Raw genomic sequence first — 8402 nt, forward strand, 5'->3', positions numbered from 1 at the left:
AAAAGCCTATGGGAAGAATCAATTATGTTCTTATTGTTGCAAATATGAACTATGTGCCCGTAGATTTTATCGTTCTAGATATAGATTGCAATCTTTCATGTCCTATTATTCTTGGTAGACCTTTCCTTCGAACGATTGGTGCGATTATTGATATGAAGGAAGGGAATATTAGATTTCAATTTCCATTAAGGAAAGGCATGGAACTCTTTCCAAGAAAGAAAGTCAAACTACCTTATGAATCTATCATGCGAGCTACTTATGAATTGAGTGCCAAAGATGGCACCACTTAGATCTATCCTCACTTTTATGCCTAGCTAGGGGCGTTAAACGATAGCGCTAGTTGGGAGGAAACCCAATTTTATCTTTGTTTTTTGTTTTTGCTTCTGTTTAGTAATAAATTTTTCATCTACCTTCTTCTTAGATGTGTTTTTATGTTTTAATTAGTGTTTGTTCCAAGTAGAACCTATAGGATAACCTATGGTGATAGTTAATTTGATTCTGCTGCAAAATAGAAACTTTGCGCGCACGAAAATAATTTAGTAATTCACAGGAACGGGATTTTGCATTGATTCTTTTTTCTGTAGATGAATAGACAAATTTCCCAGGTCTTCCTATTTTGGTAGGATTTTTAGAGTTTCAAAAGTATTCTAGAGTTACAGATTGCTACAGACTGTTCTGTTTTTGACAGATTATGTTTCTCGTGTGTTGTTTGCTTATTTTGATGCATCTATGGCTAGTATGTAGGGGTATGAACCATAGAGAAGTTGGAATAAAGTAGGTTTAACACCAATATAAATAAATAATGAGTTCATTACAGTACCTTATGTGGTGGTTTTTCTTTCTTGCACTAACGGAGCTTATGAGATTTCCTGTTGAGTTTTGTGTTGTGAAGTTTTCAAGTTTTGGGTAAAGATTTGATGGATTATGGAATAAGGAGTGGCAAGAGGCTAAGATTGGCTATGCCCATGGCACCCCAAGATATTCAAGGATAACCAAAAGCCTAGCTTGGGGATGCCCCGGAAGGCATCCTCTCTTTTGTCTTCGTCTATCAGTAACTTTACTTGGAGCTATATTTTTATTCGCCACATGATATGTGTTTTGCTTGGAGCGTCTTGTATGGTATTAGTCTTTTATTTTTAGTTTTCCACAATCATACTTTCTGTACACACCTTTTGGGGAGAAGCCCACTTGATTAGAATTTATTAGAACACTCTATGTGCTTCACTTATATCTTTTGAGCTAGATAGTTTTTGCTCTAGTGCTTCACTTATATCTTTTAGAGCACGGCGGTGGCTTATTTTTGAAGAAATTGGTGATCTCTCATGCTTCACTTATATTATTTTGATAGTCTTTTAGAACAGCATGGTATTTGCTATGCTTATAAATTTGGTCCTACAACGATGAGCATCCAAGTTGGGTATAATAAAAACTATCATAGAAAGTGCATTAAAAACTATGATCAATTTGATGCTTGATAATTGTTTTGAGATATAAAGGTGGTAATGCTAGAGTCATGCTAGTTGGGTAATTTGAGAAATACTTGTGTTGAAGTTGGCAAGTCCCGTAGCATGCACGTATGGTAAAAGTTGTGTGACAAATTTGTTGCATGAGGTGCTCTTTTAGTTATCTTCCTTATGAGTGGCAGTCGGGGACGAGCGATGGTCTTTTCCTACCAATCTAACCCTCTAGGGGCATGCGTAGTAGTACTTTGCTTCAAGGGATAATAAACTTTTGCAATAAGTATATGAGTTCTTTATGACTAATGTGAGGCCATGGATATATGCACACTTACCCTTCCACTTTGCTAGCCTCTTTTATGCCGTGCAACTTTCGCCTGTATCATGCACCATTATTTACCTTCCTCAAAACAGCCACCATACCTACCTATTATGGCATTTCCATAGCCATTCCGAGATATATTGCCATGCAACTTTCCACCGTTCCGTTTATTATGATACACTCCATCATTGTCATATTGCTCTTTACATGATCATGTAGTTGACATCATATTTGTGGCAAGGCCACCTTCTTAATTTTTTATACATGTCACTCTTGATTCATTGCATATTGATACGTCTCCAACGTATCTACTTTTCCAAACACTTTTGCCCTTGTTTTGGACTCTAACTTGCATGATTTGAATGGAACTAACCCGGACTGATGCTGTTTTCAGCAGAACTACCATGATGTTGTTTTATGTGTAGAAAAGAAAAGTTCTCGGAATGTCCTGAAAATCCACGGAGGCACTTTTTGGAATTAATAAGAATTTCTGGACGAAAGAAATACACCAGGGGGCCCAGGGCCTATCCACGAGACAGGGGGGCACGCCTCCCCTGTAGGGCGCGCCCCCTATCTCGTGGCCCCCCTGGACCTCCACCGACCTCAACTCCAACTCCATATATTCCGTCTCGCAGAGAAAAAAATGGGGAGAAAGTTTCATCGCGTTTTACGACACGGAGCCGCCGCCAAGCCCTAATCTCTCTCAGGAGGGCTGATCTGGAGCCCGTTCGGGGCTCCGGAGAGGGGGATTCGTCGCCGTCGTCATCATCAACCATCCTCCATCACCAATTTCATGATGCTCACCACCGTGCGTGAGTAATTCCATCGTAGGCTTGTTGGACGGTGATGGGTTGGATGAGATTTACCATGTAATCAAGTTAGTTTTGTTAGGGTTTGATCCCTAGTATCCACTATGTTATGAGATTGATGTTGCTATGACTTTGCTATGCTTAATGCTTGTCACTAGGGCCCGAGTGCCATGATTTCAGATCAGAACCTATTATGTTTTCATGAATATATGTGTGTTCTTGATCCTACCTTGCAAGTCTATAGTCACCTATTATGTGTTATGATCCGACAACCCCGAAGCGACAATAATCGGGATACTTCTCGGTGATGACCGTAGTTTGAGGAGTTCATGTATTCACTATGTGTTAATGCTTTGGTCCGGTTCTCTATTAAAAGGAGGCCTTAATATCCCTTAGTTTCCGCTAGGACCCCGCTACCACGGGAGGGTAGGACAAAAGATGTCATGCAAGTTCTTTTCCATAAGCACATATGACTATTTACGGAATACATGCCTACATTACATTGATGAATTGGAGCTAGTTTTGTGTCACCCTATGTTGTAGCTATTACATGAGGAATCGCATCCGGCATAATTATCCATCACTGATCCATTGCCTACAAGCTTTTCATATATTGTTCTCCGCTTATTTACTTTTCTGTTGCTACTGTTACAACTACTACAAAAACCCAAAAACTATTGTCTTTACTTTTGCTACCATTACCTTTATTATCATACCACCTTTGCTACTAAATACTTTGCTGGAGATACTAAGTTATCCAGGTGTGGTTGAATTGACAACTCAACTGCTAATACTCAAGAATATTCTTTGGCTCCCCTTGTGTCAAATCAATAAATTTGGGTTGTACTTCACCCTCGAAAGCTGTTGCGATCCCCTACGCTTGTGGGTTATCAAGACTAATTTCTGGCGCCGTTGCCGGGGAGCATAGCTCTATTCTCTGAGTTACTTGGGATTTATATCTGTTGTTCACTATGAAGAACTTGAAAGACGCTAAAACCAAGATTTTGCCCTCAACTATGAGGGGAGGTAAGGAACTGCCATCTAGCTCTGCACTAGATTCTCCTTCCGTTATTAGTAGGCTTGCGACACCTAAACCTGCTACTGCTATGAATTCTGATATGTCGCATGTTATTGATGATGCCACTTCTGCTATGCATGATGAAACTACTTCTGTGCGTGATACTACTTTGCCATTAGGTGAATTTCTTGATGAACAACTTGCTAGAGTTAGGGGGAATGAATATATTGAAGATGCTATTATTGATGATAGTCATGATGAAGGTTCTCCCAATGATTATGTATTGCCTGTTGTTCCTAAGGGTTATGTTATGAATGAAGAAGCTGCTAGGGAAATCTTTGCTTGCAATGATAGATATGATCTTAAAAAATTATTAGCTAAATGGAAGCAGCAGTCTCTTAATGCTAGAATGAAACCTGACCCTGCTTTTGCTACTTCACCTATCTGTGTTACTGATAAGGATTATGAATTCTCTGTTGATCCTGAGATTATTACTTTAGTTGAATCTGATCCTTTTTATGGCCTTGAATCTGAAACTGTTGTGGAACATCTTACCAAGTTGAATGATATAGCTACCCTGTTTACTAATGATGAGAAGTCTCTCTATTTTTATATCCTTAAGATATTTCCGTTCTCATTAAAGGGTGATGCTAAGACTTGGTACAATTCTCTTGCTCCTGGTTGTGTGCGTAGTCCCCAGGATATGATTTATTACTTCTCCGCTAAATATTTCCCTGCTCATAAGAAACAAGCTGCCTTGCCGGAAATATATAATTTTGTGCAAATCAAAGAAGAGAGTCTCACACAAGCTTGGGGAGGCTTCTCCGGTTACTTAATGCTTTGCCTGATCATCCTCTTAAGAAAAATGAAATACTTGATATCTTTTATAATGGACTAACCGATGCTTCCAAGGACTACTTGGATAGTTGTGCTGGTTGTGTTTTCAGGGAAAGAACAATAGACGATGTTGAATTACTGTTGAATAATATGTTGACTAATGAAAATAATTGGACTCTTCCTGAGCCAATTCCCGAGGCAATTCCTGAACCAATTGAGCCAACTCCTGAGCCTATTCCTAAACCCACTCCGAAGAAGAGAGGTGTTTTATTTCTCAGTCCTGAAGATATGCCAGAGGCAAAGAAATCAATTTAAGAAAAAGGTATTAAAGCTGAAATGTTAAGAATTTACCTCCTATTGAAGAAATACATGGTCTTAATATACCACCTATTGAAGAACCATATTGTCTTGATAACCCGACACAGGTAGTAAAGGTAAATTCTCTCTATAGATATGATAAAGTTGAAATCCCCTCTACTAAATTTCATAGCCCATGCTTAGATGAATTTGATGACTTTATGGCTAGACAAGAAACTTTTAATGCTTATGTTGGTAGAGAGTTAAAGAATAATGCTTTTGAGATAGGACACGTAAGTGATAATATGGCTAGATTTAAAGATGAACTTCACCTCGTTATCAAATTTGCTTCTATGGTTGCTACTCAAGCTGAGCAAGTGCTTAAAGCTCAAAATGATTTGCTTGAGGAATTAAATAATAAAAATGACTTTGCTGTTAGAGTGGCTACTAGAACTAGTAGAATGACTCAGGAACCTTTGTATCCTGAAGGCCAACCTAAGAGAATCGAGCAAGATTCTCAGAGAAATAATTTAGAAGCACCTAGTTCTTCCAAAAAGAAGAAAAAGAAAGACGATAGGACTTTGCATGCTTCTAGTGAACCCACTGTAGACACACATGAGAATCCCAATGATCTTTATATCTCTGATGCTGAAACATAATCAGGTGATGAACATGAACCTAGTGATAATGTTAATGATAATGTTCATGTTGATGCTCAACCTAGCAAAAACAATGATGTAGAGATTGAACATGCTGTTGATCTTGATAACCCACAATCAAACAATCAACGTTATGATAAGAGAGATTTTGTTGCTAGGAAGCACGGTAGAGAAAGAGAACCATGGGTTCAGAAACCCATGCCCTTTCCTCCTAAAACATCCAAGTCAAAGGATGATGAGGATTTTGAGCGCTTTGCTGAAATGATTAGACCTATTTTCTTACGTATGCACTTAACTAATATGCTGAAAGTAAATCCTTATGCTAAGTATATGAAGGATATCATTACAAACAAAAGAAAGATACCGGAAGCTGAAATTTCCACCATGCTTGCTAATTATACTTTTAAGGGTGGAATACCAAAGAAACTTGGAGATCCTGGGGTACCAACTATACCATGCTCCATTAAAAGAAATTACGTTAGAACTGCTTTATGTGATCTTGGAGCCGGTGTTAGTGTTATGCCTCTCTCTTTATATCGTAGACTTGAATTGAATAAGTTGACACCTACTGAAATATCTTTGCAAATGGCTGATAAATCAACTGCTATACCTGTCGGTATTTGTGAGGATGTGCCTGTTGTGGTTGCAAATGTCACTATCTTAACGGACTTTGTTATTCTTGATATTCCTGAGGACGATAGTATGTCTATTATCCTTGGTAGACCTTTTTTGAATACTGCAGGGGCTGTTATTGATTGCAACAAAGGCAATGTCACTTTTCATGTAAATGGTAATGAGCATACGGTACACTTTCCGAGGAAACAATCTCAAGTTCATAGCATAAATTCTATTGAAAAAGTTCCAACTATTATTTTTGGAGGTTTTGAATTTCCTCTCCCTATTGTCAAGAAAAAGTATGATATTCTTATTGTTGGGGATTTTCATATCCCCGTTGAGGTAATTTAGTGTTATTCGAAATTTCTCTAGTTCCGTGCTATTCGGAATGAGTTTGTTAACAAGACTTGGTCAACCTTGTTAGTGGGTTCATTTTGACGATCATGAGATGGATGAAACTAGAAAGCACAACCTTCTGTACCCTCTTTTTACTTTCTGTTATTTAGATAAATATAGCAAAAATAGTATTATCTGTCTGTTTTCTGATTTATCCGTGCATTAAAAAATAGTCCGAAAATAAAAGTGCTTCAAATACCCTGCAAATTTAGTATGATTTTTTTGGAATATTTGAGGATTTTAGGCACCAAAATCAATGCAAGAGGGGCAAGCACCAGGCCACGAGAGTGCAGGGCGCGCCCCCCCTATAGGGCGCGCCCCCTATCTCGTGGGCCCCTGGTGGCTCCCCTCCACTTATGCGAGCACCCACACACTTCATCTTCTACCTAAAAAAAATCACCATCCAACTCAAGCACGAGTTCTAGCTCGTTTTGCTGCCATTTTCGATCTCTTAGCTCAAAGCTCCATTCACAAAACTGCTTTGAGAGATTGTTGCTTGGTATGTGACTCCTCCATTGGTCCAATTAGTTTTTTTTCTAGTTCTTTATTCATTGCAAATTTTTGCTGCATAGGTGACCTTGTTCTTGAGCTTGCATGTTAAATTTTTTGAGGTCCCAAGCAATTCCAGTGCATGATATAGGCCCTAGGCACTTGTAGGAGTAGTTGCTATCAATCTTGTTCAGTTTTATTCACTTTTATCTTGAAGTTACTAAAAATTTCAGATTTATTTCAAAAAAAGAAATATGCTTAGAAGAATGTACCAATGTGGTTCCTCGGTAAAGAAAGGGCCCAGGATTGCTATACGTGAGCAAGATGTTGCATTGCCAAGGGACGCGAATGTACGAGCTTGTGAGTGGCCATCCGATGATTTTATGGTTGAAGTGGGCTTCAAGGAGGAATTTGACGCGTATGTGCGTAATGTCGAGCTGGAGGACTTCTTACAAGATAAGTGTCCTCAGTACTATCAATCGACTGATTCCTTTGTGTGGAGGTTTAAATATAACTGTGCGCGTAATTCTCCTAGTGTCATATTTGATATTTATGATACATCTTATACCATGGATTTAGTGGCTTTCACAACTGCTTGCAAACTCCCGCAGTGGGGTAATATTAATGATCCTCACAAATATGAATTTAGAGATTTTCTTGCTAGTATTACGGTGGGAGAATCTAGGGACATAGCACAAGCTACCATAGGGAGCATTCATTTTCCTGCTATACATTATTTTACTCTCTTCATTGGTAGATGTATTAATGGTAAGGATGAAGTATGCCAGATGTGTGTCCCTGATCTGTGTGTCCTCAAGAGTGCTGTGTTATGTTATAAAGGTTAGAACTTGGGGGCAATAGTTGCACGTAGGTTGCAGAATAATAGTAGAAAGGGAGATTTCTTTGGAGGGATTTATGCAACTCGTGTGGCTAATTATCTTGGTATAGCCCCACGAGAGGGAGATATAATAATACCTCCTGTTTATTTGGATAAAGAAGCTATGTTGAATCATCATTTTCTTGAGTGGAATGAACAATTCCTCCATTATCGACTAATCTATGACAGACGCAACGTCGTCCCTGTTACTCTTCCTGCTCCCTACCTTTTTGATTATCAGGCAAAAGGAAGATATGTTGTCACCAGGGAGAAAGCAGCTGAATACAAGAGGGGAGTGGAGGCAGCTCACCAACACGCTGCAGCTCAGGAGGCGGTTGCCGCTTCATCTCAGTACAACCCCGGTTTCACTTATGGATATCAGCCAGGCGATCCTTGGTATTAGACCAACTTAGGCCAAAAGCCTAAGCTTGGGGGAGTACGTATTTCTCACCGAGTTTACATTCATGTTCACACACTAGTCGTCGATGCTCATACTCTTTCATCGTATTATCCATGCTAATTTAAATTCCTTTTTCTAGTTTTCTTCTTGTGTGTTTGATAAACCTTGAGAAAAACCAAAAAAATTAGTTAGTTTAATTTCCATGCTTGTAGTAGAAATTAAAATG

This window comes from Triticum dicoccoides, chromosome 7B (genome assembly GCF_002162155.2).
Source record: "Triticum dicoccoides isolate Atlit2015 ecotype Zavitan chromosome 7B, WEW_v2.0, whole genome shotgun sequence".
Classification (NCBI taxonomy): domain Eukaryota; kingdom Viridiplantae; phylum Streptophyta; class Magnoliopsida; order Poales; family Poaceae; genus Triticum; species Triticum dicoccoides.